The sequence below is a fragment of the Ranitomeya imitator genome, chromosome 5, assembly GCF_032444005.1.
Source record: "Ranitomeya imitator isolate aRanImi1 chromosome 5, aRanImi1.pri, whole genome shotgun sequence".
Taxonomy (NCBI): Eukaryota; Metazoa; Chordata; class Amphibia; order Anura; family Dendrobatidae; genus Ranitomeya; species Ranitomeya imitator.
In genome coordinates, this window is record NC_091286.1 from 9,741,796 (window position 1) to 9,762,576 (window position 20,781).

A 20,781-nucleotide genomic window follows, 5' to 3' on the forward strand; every position below is an offset into this window, starting at 1 on the left:
CGTAGTCCATCTTGGATTTATTGCCCCCCTGTGTTATCTCCAGATCTGGCCCCCAGCATTCCTGTGTCTCTGGCTCTGGGCTTTGTTCATTTACATGTTCTAAATTTGTGTTTTCCATTTTGTAGTTATATGTTAATTATAATCCTTGTTTCTAAGAAGATTAATTTGTAGCAAGTCTATAGGTTGTGTTGTAGTTAAAGAATTCTCCTACCTTCTATAGGTCCAGGTATCAGGATGTCAGATGTATGATGTCGGCTGTTTCCAGTCTGTGTCCTCCAGGAGATTCTTGTTTTGTCCTTTAAATCCTCCAATTCTTCCTTTTTTCATAAAATGTAAAGTCCAGTTCGGTCCAGATCACTTTTATGTTCCACGGAGTTGAGTTTTTCCAGGTTTTGTCTTACAGTTGACTCATTACAAGGTATAAAGTGATGGAAATTCAGGAGCTCATGTTCAGTGCTTCTTACTCGGCGGGTTTTATATCAAAAACCTGTTTCTGCAGTTTCTAAGGCACTGAAGGTTTATGGTCAGTAATGTGCACTCATAGACATGACCCTGGCTGCAGGACCCCACAGAAGAGGATATATGGTATGTCTCTTACCTATATATACCATATATGGGAAAGAGTCAAATATCCTCATGTGTGGGGTCCTGCAGCCGGGGTCATGTCTATGAGTGCACATTACTGACCAGTCTTGTCAGTATATTATATATATATATATATATATATATACATAATTGTCTAAGGGTCACTTCCGTCTGTCTGTCTGTCCTTCTGTCACGGTTATTCGTTCGCTGATTGGTCTCGGCAGCTGCCTGTCATGGCTGCCGCGACCAATCAGCGACGGGCACAGTCCGATTAGTCCCTCCCCTACTCCCCTGCAGTCACTGCCCGGCGCCCGATTCGTAATCCCCTCCACTCACACAGGGTTAATGGCAGCGGTAACGGCCCGCGGTGTAACGCACTCTGTTACCACTGCTATTAACCCTGTGTGTCCCCAACTATTTACTATTGAAGCTGCCTATGCAGCATCAATAGTAAAAATAGGTCATGTTAAAAATAATTTAAAAAAAAAACTGCTATACTCACCCTCCGCCGCCTTTCCCGCTCCTCTGGACGTTCCCGGGATCGCGCCATTGCAAGCGCACGCTTTCGCTCCCAGGGCTGGTGTGCGACAAGGACCTGCCGTGATGTCACAGTCATGTGACCGCGACGTCATCATAGGTCCTGCTCACACCAGCCCTGGGAGCGGAAGCTGGCGCTTGCAATGGCGCGATCCCGGGAACGTCCAGAGGAGCGGGAAAGGCGTCGGAGGATGAGTATTGGGGTAGCACGGTGGCGCAGTGGTTAACACAGCAGCCTTGCAGCGCTGGGGTCCTGGGTTCTAATCCCACCCAGGACAACATCTGCAAAGAGTTTGTATGTTCTCTCCGTGTTTGCGTGGGTTTCCTCCGGGTACTCCGGTTTCCTCCCACATTCCAAAGACATACTGATAGGGATTCTAGATTGTGAGCCCCATCGGGGACAGTGATGATAATGTGTGCAAAACTGTAAAGCGCTGCGGAATATGTTAGCGCTATAAAAAAATAAAGATTATTATTATTATTATTGCACGACTTCCAATGGGCCTTCAGAAGGTGAGTATATGTTTATTTGTTTTTTAAGTCTCCATACCACGTGGCTCTGTGCTGGGCAATATACTACGTGGCTGGGCAATATACTACGTCGCTGGGCAATATACTACGTGACTGGGCAATATACTACGTGACTGGGCAATATACTACGTCGCTGGGCAATATACTACGTGACTGGGCAATATACTACGTGGCTGGGCAATATACTACGAGGCCGGGCAATATACTACGTGGCTGGGCAATATACTACGTGGCTGGGCAATATACTACGTGGCTGGGCAATATACTACGGGACTGGGCAATATACTACATGGCTGGGTAATATACTACGTGGCTGGGCAATATAGTACGTGACTGGGCAATATACTACGTGGCTGGGTAATATACTACGTGGCTGGGTAATATACTACGTGACTGGGCAATATACTACGTGGCTGGGTAATATACTACGTGGCTGGGCAATATACTACGTGACTGGGCAATATACTACGTGACTGGGCAATATACTACGTGGCTGGGTAATATACTACGTGACTGGGCAATATACTACGTGGCTGGGTAATATACTACGTGGCTGGGCAATATACTACGTGGCTGGGTAATATACTACGTGACTGGGCAATATACTACGTGGCTGGGTAATATACTACGTGGCTGGGCAATATACTACGTGACTGGGCAATATACTACGTGGCTGGGTAATATACTACGTGACTGGGTAATATACTACGTGGCTGGGCAATATACTACGTGGCTGGGCAATATACTACGTGGCTGGGCAATATACTACGTGGCTGGGCAGTATACTACGGGACTGGGCAATATACTACGTGGCTGGGCAATATACTACGTGGCTGGGCAATATACTACGTGGCTGGGCAGTATACTACGGGACTGGGCAATATACTGCGTCATAAATCTCAGTGCCTAGTGCAGTAATAGGGACACATATGGCAGCAGCGGCTCAGTATTGGGGTATCAGCAGGATGAGCAGTTTGTGCAGGTTGGGAATAGATGATGGGGCTGGAATATGAGAAGTGAAATGTGTCTTTGTTGTAATTTCTACAGACGAGTCCTGGGTGGAGAAGTCGCCATGTCGGTCTGGACCAGATGGAAAAGGCGGGAAAAGTGAACAATTCCATCAGAAAGAACGTCAGTGGTAAGACATTATCTGTAACTGTGCTGTAATCACTTGTATGCTTTGTAGGACTGGTATCTACCACTATATGGTCACAATATGGTGGTAATATCAGTATTGGTCTTGTGGAGATGTTTTTTTTTTTTTAGTTGCAGCAGGATCATCTGCTGACGTTCTCCTACGTCCACTATTAGGGTGCATCACCATAGTTGTAATCAGAGGTTAGGGGCCCACTCAGATGTCTCGCCCCTCCTGGGCTGAACCCCTAGCTACGCCTCTGATAGTGGTGGAGAGTTGGTGGTGAATCCTTCAATAATGGCTGAATTTGCTGTTATTGATGGGTGGATACAGTGTCCTGTTAGGTTGCCCCTAGTAACAGCACAATAGGTGTTCACTGTCTGTATAAAGGATGGTGGACTCAGTGGTTAATAGTCCGTGGGCGGATCTAGCAGGGTTTGATGGCAGTAACCTCGTGTGCTTCATCAGGTGTAAGGCGGTGCTCACTGTGTTGGTCCTGGGTGTGGGGGCGACAAGTGGTGTGCCTGCGTCCAGAAGACTAACCGCTGTGCTGCAGAGGGTGACCACAGTCGGTGTGCTGCAGAGGGTGACCGCAGTCGGTGTGCTGCAGAGGGTGACCGCAGTTGGTGTGCTGCAGAGGGTGACCGCAGTCGGTGTGCTGCAAAGGGTGACCACAGTCGGTGTGCTGCAGAGGGTGACCGCAGTCGGTGTGCTGCAGAGGGTGACCGCAGTCGGTGTGCTGCAGAGGGTGACCGCAGTCGGTGTGCTGCAGAGGGTGACCGCAGTTGGTGTGCTGCAGAGGGTGACCGCAGTCGGTGTGCTGCAAAGGGTGACCACAGTCGGTGTGCTGCAGAGGGTGACCGCAGTCGGTGTGCTGTGCTGCAGAGGGTGACCGCAGTCAGTGTGCTGTGCTGCAGAGGGTGACCGCAGTCGGTGTGCTGTGCTGCAGAGGGTGACCGCAGTCAGTGTGCTGTGCTGCAGAGGGTGACCACAGTCAGTGTGCTGCAGAGGGTGACCGCAGTCGGTGTGCTGTGCTGCAGAGGGTGACCGCAGTCAGTGTGCTGCAGAGGGTGAACCACTACACTGGACGCCGACAATGATCACAGGTGCCCCGGCCGGACGCACGGTGTGTATGCGGCAGAAATGGGACGGCCGGGGGTGCGGAGTGACATCACTGACAGAGAAGGACGGCTGCGCAGAAGGAACAAGAAACCAACGTTTCCAGGGACAGCAGCCTCTTCATCAGGGGAGTTTCTGCCTGCGACTTACATCGTCCTTAAATAGATTCAGGGTCAACTTTTCTTTTTTCTTCTCCTTTCCCTTTACTGAGCACAGCTGATGTTAGTTGGTATAAAGTGTTTGGAGTCCGATCAATGATCAATGACGGTAAATAAAGAAAAGTTAGTGGACTGATCGGAGTGATAAATATGGTGCTTGTGTACAGTGGTCCAAATAAACTGGTCATTAGACAGTGTAAAAATCAATATCGATCCTACATGTGTATTTACAGGCGTAAAAAATAGGATGCTAAAATATATAGCAAAATGTATTGGATTAATATCATGCGCATATACAGGGGGCTTTGGGAGAGTTTCTCTTTGGTCCCAACGCTGTATTGCAATATTAATAGACAGACCTCAAGGACACCAATCACACTTTACAAATTTTGGATAAAATGAAATGGGAACAAAATTTCATCTTCGGTACGCTTGACATAAAATCTCTATATACAGTCATCGGCCATGGTGAAGGATGTCAAGCAGCGGATTTCTACTTACATTTATTGAAGCCCTATAAAGAACCGCAAATTGAATTCATCATAAAAAGTATTGAATTTATATTAAATCACAACTATATAGCAACCAACATCACCTCCAAACGCACGGGACCGCGATGGGTACGCGGTTCACGCCCAGCTATGCAAACATTTATGTAGGCAAGTGGGAACATGACCACATCTATGTAAGAGGTAAACTACGTGCAGGACTAGTCCTGTGGCGTCGGTTTATAGACGACATTCTTTTCATTTGGAATGGCCCTTCGACTACCTTAAAATCTTTCATCTCCAACTTAAATAATAATGACTACGGGTTGGAATTTACACCCACCACTAGTAGAACTAATATCAATTTATTGGACCTATCCATCTACGTAGAGAACGATAAGACTAGCTACAACATGTTACCGCAAAGATATTGATTCCTGCGCAGGTCCTACATTATGGCGCCAGACACTGGTCACACAGGACTTCATCAAACGTTTTCTACTCACTTTTTTTTTTGTCTTTAAAAAATTGCTAGTTTTGTTGCGCCCTATTTTTTGTGGAAATTCTGTATATTTTTTTTTCTGCTCTCGACACTTTCATAAAGTGCAGTAAACTGGGTGACAATCTATGGAAGTGACGTTAACGCCAGATTAACTTGTGACTTGTGACTATCTGAAAAGTTGCATAAACCATCACAAAGTCCCTCAGGTCCAGACAGCAGGGCTGTGCACCATCAGGGAGGCATCTGATTGGCTCCAAACTTATCCTGCAGCCGGACAATGACCCCCAACATCGACCCAACGATGATCCACCCCACAGAGCCCTGATCTCCCATCATCCCATCTCTCTGGGATCACATGAAGAGACAGAAGGATCCACACAAGCCTCATACACAGAAGAGCTGGGGTCAGGTCTCCAAGATGTTTGGAATAGAGATGAGTGGATCGATTCATGGGACTCCAGGTCAGTGATCTGTGACCGCTCGTGAATCTCTTCCTTTATTCTTCCATCCATATTTTTATTCAGACACTACAACAGTGCTCTCACCCTGTGTCAGTCATTGCACTGGTTGCCCATCCGATACAAACTCCAATACAAAGTTATATATTTCACTCACCAGGCTCTTCACAGTTCTGCACCACTCTACATCTCCATCTATCACACTAACCGTCCTCTCCATGGCTCTGCACCGCACTACATCTCCTCCTCATCTCTGTCTACCATCCTACCCATCCTCTCCATGATTCTGCACCACTCTACATCTCCTCTTCATCTCTGTCTACCATCCTACCCGTCCTCTCCATGATTCTGCACCACTCTACATCTCCTCTTCATCTCTGTCTACCATCCTACCCATCCTCTCCATGATTCTGCACCACTCTACATCTCCTCTTCATCTCTGTCTACCATCCTACCCATCCTCTCCATGATTCTGCACCACTCTACATCTCCTCTTCATCTCTGTCTATCATCCTACCCGTCCTCTCCATGATTCTGCACCACTCTACATCTCCTCTTCATCTCTGTCTACCATCCTACCCGTCCTCTCCATGATTCTGCACCACTCTACATCTCCTCCTCATCTCTGTCTACCATCCTACCCGTCCTCTCCATGATTCTGCACCACTCTACATCTCCTCTTCATCTCTGTCTACCATCCTACCCATCCACTCTGCGGTTCTGTACTACCCTACATCTCCTCCTCATCTCTGTCTACCATCCTACCCATCCATTCCACAGTGCTGCACCACCCTACATCTCCTCATCTCTGTCTACCGCCTATCCGTCCACTCTGTGGTTCTGCACCACCCTACATCTCCTCCTCAGCTCTGTCTACCATCCTACCCGTCCTCTGCACGGTGCTGCACCGTCCTACATCTCCTCCCCATCTCTATCACACTACCCATCCTCTCCACAGTGCTGCACCGCTATACATCTCATCTCAGTCTATCACCCTAACCGTCACCTCCACATTTCCGCACCGCCTTCCATCTCCTCCTCATCTGTCTAGCATCCCACCCATCCTCTCCATGGTTCTGCACGCCCTACAGCTCCTCCTCAACTTTACCTATTACCCTACCCGCTATTTTGTCTCCAAGACTTCTCTGGTACTGCACCAGTTTTCTGGAATGTACTACCCTGAACTATCCGAATAATACCTAGCCACCACGTTTTTTAAGCATGCTTTAAAACACATCTCTTTAGACGGCCAATCACCTCAATTCCCTAATCTGACTCTTCTGTGTTTCCTCTTTATAAATTTTTCATAGAATCTGGTACCTACTATTCATCTGCTCATCTTATATACCGGCGGCCGATGACCCGATCATTCATGTACATATACAGACACCGGCTGATGACGGATCACACATGTACATATACAGATACCGGCTGATGACCGGATCATACATGTACATATACAGATACCGGTTGATGACCGGATCATACATGTACATATACAGATACCGGCTGATGATGGATCATACATGTACATATACAGACACCGGCTGATGACCGGATCACACATGTACATATACAGACACCGGCTGATGACCGGATCATACATGTACATATACAGACACCGGCTGATGACCGGATCACACATGTACATATACAGATACCGGCTGATGACCGGATCACACATGTACATATACAGACACCGGCTGATGACCGGATCACACATGTACATATACAGACACCGGCTGATGACCGGATCATACATGTACATATACAGACACCGGCTGATGACCGGATCACACATGTACATATACAGATACCGGCTGATGTCCGGATCATACATGTACATATACAGATACCGGCTGATGACCGGATCACACATGTACATATACAGACACCGGCTGATGACCGGATCACACATGTACATATACAGACACCGGCTGATGACCGGATCACACATGTACATATACAGACACCGGCTGATGACCGGATCATACATGTACATATACAGACACCGGCTGATGACCGGATCACACATGTACATATACAGACACCGGCTGATGACCGGATCACACATGTACATATACAGACACCGGCTGATGACCGGATCATACATGTACATATACAGACACCGGCTGATGACCGGATCACACATGTACATATACAGACACCGGCTGATGACCGGATCACACATGTACATATACAGACACCGGCTGATGACCGGATCACACATGTACATATACAGATACCGGCTGATGACCGGATCATACATGTACATATACAGATACCGGCTGATGACCGGATCATACATGTACATATACAGACACCGGCTGATGACCGGATCACACATGTACATATACAGATACCGGCTGATGACCGGATCATACATGTACATATACAGACACCGGCTGATGACCGGATCACACATGTACATATACAGACACAGGCTGATGACCAGATCACACATGTACATATATAGATACCGGCTGATGACCGGATCATACATATATATATACAGATACCGGCTGATGACCGGATCATACATGTACATATACAGACACTGGCTGATGACCGGATCATACATGTACATATACAGATACCGGCTGATGACCGGATCATACATGTACATATACCGGCTGATGATGGATCATACATGTATATATACAGACACCGGCTGATGACCGGATCATACATGTACATATACCGGCTGATGATGGATCATATATGTATATATACAGACACCGGCTGATGACCGGATCATACATGTACATATACCGGCTGATGATGGATCATATATGTATATATACAGACACCGGCTGATGACCGGATCATACATGTACATATACAGACACCGGCTGATGACCGGATCATACATGTACATATACAGACACCGGCTGATGACCGGATCACACATGTACATATACAGACACCAGCTGATGACCGGATCACACATGTACATATACAGACACCGGCTGATGACCGGATCATACATATACAGATACAGATACCGGCTGATGACGGATCATACATGTACATATACAGATACCGGCTGATGACGGATCATACATGTACATATACAGATACTGGCTGATGATGGATCATACATGTACATATACAGACACCGGCTGATGACCGGATCACACATGTACGTATACAGATACCGGCTGATGATGGATCATACATGTACATATACAGATACCGGCTGATGACCGGATTATACATGTACATATACAGACACCAGCTGATGACTGGATCATACATGTACATATACAGATACCGGCTGATGACCGGATCACACATGTACATATACAGATACCGGCTGATGACCGGATCATACATGTACATATACAGATACCGGCTGATGACGGATCATACATGTACATATACAGACACCGGCTGATGGCTGGATCATACATGTACATATACAGACACCAGCTGATGACCGGATCACACATGTACATATACAGATACCGGCTGATGATGGATCACACATGTACATATACAGATACCGGCTGATGACCGGATCATAAATGTACATATACAGACACCAGCTGATGACCGGATCATACATGCACATATACAGACACCGGCTGATGATGGATCATACATGTACATATACAGATACCGGCTGATGACCGGATCATACATATATATATACAGACACCGGCTGATGACCGGATCATACATGTAAATATACAGACACCGGCTGATGATGGATCATACATGTACATATACAGACACCGGCTGATGGCTGGATCATACATGTACATATACAGACACCGGCTGATGATGGATCATACATGTACATATACAGATACCGGCTGATGACCGGATCATACATATATATATACAGACACCGGCTGATGACCGGATCATACATGTACATATACAGACACCGGCTGATGATGGATCATACATGTACATATACAGACACCGGCTGATGGCTGGATCATACATGTACATATACAGACACCGGCTGATGACCGGATCATACATGTACATATACAGATACCTGCTGATGACCGGATCATAATAATAGTCTGTGAGCCGGACACTGCATTACCTGTGTGTGACCAGCGCCCGATACAAGCCGCGTCTGTGCAATCATATACTGATCAGTCACGCTCCGTGTGTTTGGAGGTTGGGAGTGGTCGTCTCATCAGTATTTTGCACCTGTGTTGCCGCCATCTTTATCGCATTAGTCCTGACACCGGGCAGCTGAGCCCTGCTCCCCATTTCTTGCTGTATAAATACTGTACTAGCTATAAAGCTGCAGATAAATTAATTCTGCTACAGAATACCGCACCTCGCTATAATACTCCGCTCCTCAGGAGCACGGATCTGGAGTCGTCGCTTTGTGAGTGCAGTTTGCTGCTAATTGCTGTTTGGAGTGAGCTCTGCGGTATTATAGGTGCGGACTCCAGTAATTAGACGGGTTTTAATGATCTCCTCTGCAGTCACACCGAGATTTATACACTTTAAACAGTGTCAGGTCGACTGCGCAGTGAAGAGCGGAGAATTTATCGCCTATCGATGCGCTGTGTAATATACGGAGAATTGATGAGAAGCCCCAGTGCTGAAACAAAGGAATCGGATACAATAAAGCTGAAAAAGCCGCATGTGTTACATTGTATCCTGGCTAACAATTCCCAATTATAGGAACAGGACTGAAGCAGGAATCAAAACACAAGAAGACGACACGGGAGGCAAAACATCACTAAGTAATGATGTAATCAACGGCCATGTGTTCTGCCTGCTATTCCCCACAGAGGAATATACAAAGTATGCTAAAGAAGAAAATGTCATAGTATACCCGAGACAGGACGTTAAATAATAACGGGAATATTCAAATAACAGAAATATAACTGCAAAAATACAAACAATACAAGAATATAACTACCATAATACTGCCCCTATGTACAAGAATATAACTACTATAATACTGCCCCTATGTACAAGAATATAACTACCATAATACTGCCCCTATGTACAAGAATATAACTACTATAATACTGCTCCTATGTACAAGAATATAACTACCATAATACTGCCCCTATGTACAAGAATATAATTACTATAATACTGCCCCTATGTACAAGAATATAACTACTATAATACTGCTCCTATGTACAAGAATATAACTACTATAATACTGCTCCTATGTACAAGAATATAACTACTATAATACTCCCCCTATGGACAAGAATATAACTACTATAATACTGCCCCTATATACAAGAATATAACTACTATAATACTGCCCCTGTGTACAAGAATATAACTACTATAATACTGCCCCTATGTACAAGAATATAACTACTATAATACTGCCCCTACATACAAGAATATAACTACTATAATACTGCCCCTATGTACAAGAATATAACTACTATAATACTGCTCCTATGTACAAGAATATAACTACTATAATACTGCTCCTATGTACAAGAATATAACTACTATAATACTGCTCCTCTGTACAAGAATATAACTACTATAATACTCCCCCTATGGACAAGAATATAACTACTATAATACTGCTCCTATGTACAAGAATATAACTACTATAATACTGCTCCTATGGACAAGAATATAACTACTATAATACTCCCCCTATGGACAAGAATATAACTACTATAATACTGCCGCTATGCACAAGAATATAACTACAAGAATATAACTACCATAATACTGCCCCTATGTACAAGAATATAACTACTATAATACTGCTCCTATGTACAAGAATATAACTACCATAATACTGCCCCTATGTACAAGAATATAATTACTATAATACTGCCCCTATGTACAAGAATATAACTACTATAATACTGCTCCTATGTACAAGAATATAACTACTATAATACTGCCCCTATGTACAAGAATATAACTACTATAATACTGCCCCTATGTACAAGAATATAATTACTATAATACTGCCCCTATGTACAAGAATATAACTACTATAATACTGCTCCTATGTACAAGAATATAACTACTATAATACTGCCCTTATGTACAAGAATATAACTACTATAATACTGCTCCCTATGTACAAGAATATAACTACCATAATACTGCCCCCTATGTACAAGAATATAACTACTATAATACTGCTCCTATGTACAAGAATATAACTACTATAATACTGCTCCTATGTACAAGAATATAACTACTATAATACTGCTCCTATGTACAAGAATATAACTACTATAATACTGCTCCTATGTACAAGAATATAACTACTATAATACTCCCCCTATGGACAAGAATATAACTACTATAATACTGCCCCTATATACAAGAATATAACTACTATAATACTGCCCCTGTGTACAAGAATATAACTACTATAATACTGCCCCTATGTACAAGAATATAACTACTATAATACTGCCCCTACATACAAGAATATAACTACTATAATACTGCCCCCTATGGACAAGAATATAACTACCATAATACTGCTCCTATGTACAAGAATATAACTACTATAATACTGCTCCTATGTACAAGAATATAACTACTATAATACTGCTCCTCTGTACAAGAATATAACTACTATAATACTCCCCCTATGGACAAGAATATAACTACTATAATACTGCTCCTATGTACAAGAATATAACTACTATAATACTGCTCCTATGGACAAGAATATAACTACTATAATACTCCCCCTATGGACAAGAATATAACTACTATAATACTGCCGCTATGCACAAGAATATAACTACAAGAATATAACTACTATAATACTGCTCCTATATACAAGAATATAACTACAATAATACTGCCTCCTATGTACAAGAATATCACTACTATAATACTCCCCCTATGGACAAGAATATAACTACTATAATACTGCTCCTATGTACAAGTATATAACTACTATAATATTGCCTCCTATGTACAAGAATATCCCTACTATAATACTGCTCCTATGTACAAGAATATAACTACTATAATACTGCCCCTATGTACAAGAATATAACTACTATAATACTGCTCCTATGTACAAGTATATAACTACTATAATACTGCCTCCTATGTACAAGAATATCACTACTATAATACTGCTCCTATGTACAAGAATATAACTACTATAATACTGCGCCCTATGTACAAGAATATAACTACTATAATACTGCCCCTATGTACAAGAATATAACTACTATAATACTGCTCCTATGTACAAGAATATAACTACTATAATACTCCCCCTATGGACAAGAATATCTCTACTATAATACTGCCTCCTATGTACAAGAATATCACTACTATAATACTCCCCCTATGGACAAGAATATAACTACTATAATACTGCTCCTATGTACAAGTATATAACTACTATAATATTGCCTCCTATGTACAAGAATATCACTACTATAATACTGCTCCTATGTACAAGAATATAACTACTATAATACTGCGCCCTATGTACAAGAATATAACTACTATAATATTGCCTCCTATGTACAAGAATATAACTACTATAATACTGCGCCCTATGTACAAGAATATAACTACTATAATACTGCTCCTATGTACAAGTATATAACTACTATAATATTGCCTCCTATGTACAAGAATATCACTACTATAATACTGCTCCTATGTACAAGAATAAAACTACTATAATACTGCGCCCTATGTACAAGAATATAACTACTATAATACTGCCCCTATGTACAAGAATATAACTACTATAATACTGCTCCTATGTACAAGAATATAACTACTATAATACTCCCCCTATGGACAAGAATATCTCTACTATAATACTGCCTCCTATGTACAAGAATATCACTACTATAATACTCCCCCTATGGACAAGAATATAACTACTATAATACTGCTCCTATGTACAAGTATATAACTACTATAATATTGCCTCCTATGTACAAGAATATCACTACTATAATACTGCTCCTATGTACAAGAATATAACTACTATAATACTGCGCCCTATGTACAAGAATATAACTACTATAATACTGCCCCTATGTACAAGAATATAACTACTATAATACTGCTCCTATGTACAAGAATATAACTACTATAATACTCCCCCTATGGACAAGAATATCTCTACTATAATACTGCTCCTATGTACAAGAATATAACTACTATAATACTCCCCCTATGGACAAGAATATAACTACTATAATACTGCTCCTATGTACAAGAATATAACTACTATAATACTGCCGCTATGCACAAGAATATAACTACAAGAATATAACTACTATAATACTGCTCCTATATACAAGAATATAACTACTATAATACTGCCCCCTATGGACAAGAATATAACTACTATAATACTGCTCCTATGTACAAGTATATAACTACTATAATACTGCGCCCTATGTACAAGAATATAACTACTATAATACTGCCCCTATGTACAAGAATATAACTACTATAATACTGCCCCTATGTACAAGAATATAACTACAATAATACTGCCTCCTATGTACAAGAATATCACTACTATAATACTGCTCCTATGTACAAGAATATAACTACTATAATACTGCGCCCTATGTACAAGAATATAACTACTATAATACTGCCCCTATGTACAAGAATATAACTACTATAATACTGCTCCTATGTACAAGAATATAACTACTATAATACTTCCCCTATGCACAAGAATATAACTACTATAATACTGCCCCTATGTACAACAACATAGCTACTATAATACTGCTCCTATGTACAAGAATATAACTACTATAATATTGCCCCTATGTACAAGAATGTAACTACTATAATACTGCCCCTATGTACAAGAATAAAACTACTATAATACTGCCCCAATGTACAACAACATAGCTACTATAATACTGCTCCTATGTACAACAACATAGCTACTATAATACTGCTCCTATGTACAAGAATATAACTACTATAATATTGCCCCCTATGTACAAGAATATAACTACTATAATACTTCCCCTATGCACAAGAATAAAACTACTATAATACTGCCCCTATGTACAACAATATAGCTACTATAATACTGCTCCTATGTACAAGAATATAACTACTATAATACTGCTCCTATGTACAAGAATATAACTACTATAATACTGCCCCTATATACAAGAATATAACTACTATAATACTGCTCCCTATGTACAAGAATATAACTACTATAATACTGCCCCTATGTACAAGAATATCACTACTATAATACTGCCCCCTATGTACAAGAATATAACTACTATAATACTGCCCCTATGTACAAGAACACAACTACTATAATACTGCCCCTATGTACAAGAATATAACTACTATAATACTGCTCCTATATACAAGAATATAACTACTATAATACTGCCCCCTATGTACAAGAATATAACTACTATAATATTGCTCCTATGTACAAGAATATAACTACTATAATATTGCCCCTATGTACAAGAATATAACTACTATAATACTGCTCCTATGTATACAAGAATATAACTACTATAATACTGCTCCTATGTACAAGAATATAACTACTATAATACTGCTCCTATGTACAAGAATATAACTACTATAATACTGCTCCTATATACAAGAATATAACTACTATAATACTCCCCCTATGTACAAGAATATAACTACTATAATACTGCCCCTATGTATACAAGAATATAACTACTATAATACTGCTCCTATGTACAAGAATATAACTACTATAATACTGCTCCTATATACAAGAATATAACTACTATAATACTGCCCCTATGTACAAGAATATAACTACTATAATACTGCCCCTATGTATACAAGAATATAACTACTATAATACTGCTCCTATGTACAAGAATATAACTACTATAATACTGCTCATATGTACAAGAATATAACTACTATAATACTGCCCCTATGTGCAAGAATATAACTACTATAATACTGCTCCTATGTACAAGAATATAACTACTATAATACTGCCCCTATGTACAAGAATATAACTACTATAATACTGCCCCTATGTACAAGAATATAACTACTATAATACTGCCCCTATGTATACAAGAATATAACTACTATAATACTGCTCCTATGTACAAGAATATAACTACTATAATACTGCTCCTATGTGCAAGAATATAACTACTATAATACTGCTCCTATGTACAAGAATATAACTACTATAATACTGCCCCTATGTACAAGAATATAACTACTATAATACTGCTCCTATGTACAAGAATATAACTACTATAATACTGCTCCTATGTACAAGAATATAACTACTATAATACTGCTCCTATGTACAAGAATATAACTACTATAATACTGCTCCTATGTACAAGAATATAACTACTATAATACTGCTCCTATGTACAAGAATATAACTACTATAATACTGGCCCTATGTACAAGAATATAACTACTATAATACTGCCCCTATGTACAGGAATATAACTACTATAATACTGCCCCCCTATGTACAAGAATATAACTACTATAATACTGCCCCCTATGTACAGGAATATCACTACTATAATACTGCTCCCTATGTACAAGAATATAACTACTATAATACTGCCCCTATATACAAGAATATAACTACTATAATACCGCCCCTATGTACAAGAATATAACTACTATAATACTGCCCCTATGTATACAAGAATATAACTACTATAATACTGCTCCTATGTACAAGAATATAACTACTACAATGCTGCTCCTATGTACAAGAATATAACTACTATAATACTGCTCCCTATGTACAAGAATATAACTACTATAATACTGCTCCTATGTACAAGAATATAACTACTATAATACTGCCCCTATGTACAAGAATATAACTACTATAATACTGCTCCTATGTACAAGAATATAACTACTATAATGCTGCTCCCTATGTACAAGAATATAACTACTATAATACTACTCCCTATGTACAAGAATATAACTACTATAATACTGCCCCTATGTATACAAGAATATAACTACTATAATACTGCTCCTATGTACAAGAATATAACTACTACAATGCTGCTCCTATGTACAAGAATATAACTACTATAATACTGCTCCCTATGTACAAGAATATAACTACTATAATACTGCTCCTATGTACAAGAATATAACTACTATAATACTGCCCCTATGTACAAGAATATAACTACTATAATACTGCCCCTATGTACAAGAATATAACTACTATAATACTGCCCCTATGTACAAGAATATAACTACTATAATACTGCTCCTATGTACAAGAATATAACTACTATAATACTGCCCCTATGTACAAGAATATAACTACTATAATGCTGCTCCCTATGTACAAGAATATAACTACTATAATACTGCTCCCTATGTACAAGAATATAACTACTATAATACTGCTCCCTATGTGCAAGAATATAACTACTATAATACTGCCCCTATATACAAGAATATAACTACTATAATACTGCTCCTATGTACAACAATATAACTACTATAATACTGCCCCTATGTATAAGAATATAACTACTATAATACTGCCCCTATGTATACAAGAATGTAACTACTATAATACTGCTCCTATGTACAAGAATATAACTACTATAATACTGCCCCTATGTACAGGAATATAACTACTATAATACTGCCCCTATGTACAAGAATATAACTACTATCATACTGCCTCCTATGTTCAAGAATATAACTACTATAATACTGCCCCTATATACAAGAATATAACTACTATAATACTGCTCCCTACGTACAATAATATAACTACTATAATACTGCCCCTATGTACAAGAATATAACTACTATAATACTGCCCCTATGTACAAGAATATAACTACTATAATACTGCTCCCTATACACAAGAATATAACTACTATAATACTGCCCCTACATACAAGAATATAACTACTATAATACTGCTTCCCACCAATTTCAGCATTGAGAAGAGTATATATATATATACACTGTATACATTTGATCTGTGAGAGCACAATTCTTATAGTAATGAAGGCCTCGGACGATTTTGGTTCTCGATTTGTTAAGCGCCATCTCCGTGACATGACAATTCATTAGACTAAATGACGCTTCAGTATTAGAAGGTCGTCTCCATTAATTGGCCTCGGCAGGGAGATCTGCAACGTCTCTCGGGTCCGGTCCGCAGTAGATCAGACGTTTCTCCCTTCATCATCCATCGATCTGTAATTGCTCGGACACCGGATTCGCTCAATACACGGAGAACTAAAATCTAAATTGATCTAACAGACCAAAACAAGATTGTTTGCGGCTTCCCGGGATGCGATTCACCTTGTATCATCATTGTCATTGTTTACAAATACATTTTTCCGGGAAGAGATTTGTTCCCTCATTACCGGATGTTCCAGAGGGAAATCACTGAAATTACTAGAAAAAAATGTTGATTTTCTATCTGCAGTGGTGGAGGCAGACGTCACCGGCTGATGCCGGCCCTACGCGTGAGATGAATGTTGGCCAAAACCAACAATTTCTTTGAAACCTTATGATCATCTAATATTTACGGGATTGTTACAATTTTTTTCCTCAATTTTAGATGCTTGTGAAAGCAGCAGGGTATTCGCGAGAGACAGGACACCAACATTGGTTTCCAGAGAGGACAGAACTCTGAATGGAGGAGAGGAGGCTTAAAGAAGAGTGGATTCTGGAGAAGACAGAGTTATCATGAGGGGAACAGAGGGAAATGGACGGGAACAGAAGGGTGTGAAGGAGAAAGGTGGAAAGGAGGAAACAAAGGTGTCTGGAAAAGGACAGAGTAATTTGATGGGAACAGAGGAGTCTTGACGGGACAGAGAAGTGTGGAGTGAGGACATTGGAAGCTGGAGAAGAGCAATGATGCTGTATGGGGACAGAGGAGTCTGGAGGAGAGGAAAGAGATGCCTGAAAGGAGTGCAGAGATGTCAGAGGGGTCTGGAGGAGAAACAGGTAGAGGAGCCTAGAAGGACAGAGAAATCTAGGTATGGGGTGAGGGGAGACAAAGGAAGCTGAAGGGGGCAGAAGAGTCTGTGTGGGGACAGAGGAGACTGGAGGAGAGGAAAGAGATGCCTGAAGGAAGTGCAGAGAAGTTTAGAGAAATCATAGGGGTCTGGAGGAGAAACAGGTAGAGGAGCCTAGAAGGACAGAGAAATCTAGGTATGGAGTGAGGGGAGACAAAGGAAGCTGAAGGGGACAGAAGAGTCTGTATGGGGACAGAGGAGTCTGGAGGAGAGGAAAGAGATGCCTGAAGGGAGTGCAGAGAAATCAGAGGGGTCTGGAGGAGAAACAGGTAGAGGAGCCTAGAAGGACAGAGAAATCTAGGTATGGGGTGAGGGGAGACAAAGGAAGCTGAAGGGGACAGAAGAGTCTGTATGGGGACAAAGGAGACTGAAGTTGAAAATGAAATCTGGATGAGTTTGGAAGAGTAGACAATGGAGACTGGAGGAGGACAGGACAGAGTCTGGAGATGGACAGAAGATTCATGTGGAGACAAAGGGTCTGAACGGGGACAGCGGAAACTGAAAAGGGACAAAGGATTGTGGAGGAGTCAGAGGAATCTGGAGAAGACAGAAGAGGCTTAAGGAAGGGAAAGAGAGGAGTCTGGAGCCATAGAAATTAAGAGAACAGTGGAGTCTGGAGGGGACAGAAGATTCATATGGGGACAAAGGAGGCTGGAGACAGAGGAATTTGGAGGTGTTTAAAGGAGGGAACAGAGGATTTTGGAGTAGGGGACAGAGGAACCTGGAGGAGAACAGAATGATCTAAAGACACAGAGGAGACTGTAGGTGGACAGAGGAGCCTGAAGGGAATAAAAAATACTGGAGTGCATAGTAGAGTCTGGAAGTGGAGTTTGTAGGGGACAGAAAAGCCAAAAGGAGGACTGAGGATCTTACAGAACAAAATAATCTCTAGGAGACAGAAGAGTTTGGACTAGAGGACAGAATATTAACATGAGTACAGAGGAGTTTGCAGAGAACAGTTGAATCTTTAGGGCGCAGAGGAGACTGGAGGAAAAAAAGAAGAGTTTAGAGGGAAAATCTAATCTGGAAGGGGCAGAGCAGTCTGGAGGGAGGAGAAGACCGAGGAGCTTAGTGTGTCTTGGAAGGTTTTGAAGTAAACAGAGGGGTTTCAGGGGAAAAAAGAAGCCGATGAAAAGGTGTCTGGAAGGGACAGAGGAATGTGGAAGAGGAGTAGATCCTGTTGATGACAGGAGTTTTGAGGGAAAAGAGCAGTCTGGAGAAGACCGGCGAGTCTAGAGAATACTATGTGCTATATACTACTATGTGGGCTGTGCTATATATTACTATGTGGGCTCTGCTGTATACTACTATGTGGCCTGTGCTATATACTACTATGTGGGCTGTGCTATATACTACTATGTGGCCTGTGCTGTATACTACTGTGTGGGCAGTGCTGTCTACTACTATGTGGGCTGTGCTATATACTACTGTGTGGGCTCTGCTGTATACTACTATGTGGGCTGTGCTATATACTACTATGTGGCCGGTGCTATATACTACTATGTGGGCTGTGCTATATACTACTGTATGGGCGGTGCTGTAGACTACTGTGGGGGCGGTGCTGTAGACTACTGTGGGGGCAGTGCTGTCTACTAATATGTGGGCTGTGCTATATACTACTGTGTGGGCTCTGCTGTATACTACTATGTGGGCTGTGCTATATACTATTATGTGGCCGGTGCTATATACTACTATGTGGGCTGTGCTATATACTACTGTGTGGGCGGTGCTGTAGACTACTGTGGGGGCGGTGCTGTATACTACTGTGTGGGCTGTGCTGTATACTACTGTGTGGGCTGTGCTGTATACTACTTTGTGGGTAGTGCTGTATACTACTGTGTGGGCTGTGCTGTATACTACTGTGTGGGCTGTGCTGTATACTACTGTGTGGGCAGTGCTGTATACTACTGTGTGGGCTGTGCTGTATACTACTGTGTGGACAGTGCTGTCTACTACTGTGTGGGCAGTGCTGTATACTACTATGTGGGCGGTGCTGTATACTACTATGCGGGCTGTGCTATATACTACTATGTGGGCAGTGCTGTATACTACTAAGCGGGCTGTTCTGTATACTACTATGTGGGCATTGCTGTATACTACTATGTGGGCAGTGCTCTATACTACTAAGCGGGCTGTTCTGTATACTACTATGTGGGCATTGCTGTATACTACTATGTGGGCAGTGCTCTATACTACTAAGCGGGCTGTTCTGTATACTACTATGTGGGCATTGCTGTATACTACTATGTGGGCAGTGCTGTATA

General features: G+C 41.3%; 1 protein-coding gene and 1 long non-coding RNA gene across 4 annotated transcripts in view; one reads left to right on the forward strand and one right to left on the reverse strand.

The window, feature by feature from the left end:
- Window positions 1-20,781, reverse strand: part of MDGA1 (MAM domain containing glycosylphosphatidylinositol anchor 1) — a 404,144-nt gene that overhangs the window by 204,340 nt on the left and 179,023 nt on the right. The window lies entirely within an intron of this gene.
- Window positions 1-20,781, forward strand: part of LOC138680506 (uncharacterized) — a 47,319-nt gene that overhangs the window by 6,799 nt on the left and 19,739 nt on the right. The window contains exon 2 of the long non-coding RNA XR_011321625.1: window positions 2,701-2,791. This is a non-coding gene — a long non-coding RNA (uncharacterized lncRNA). The remainder of the gene's footprint in view (window positions 1-2,700; window positions 2,792-20,781) is intronic.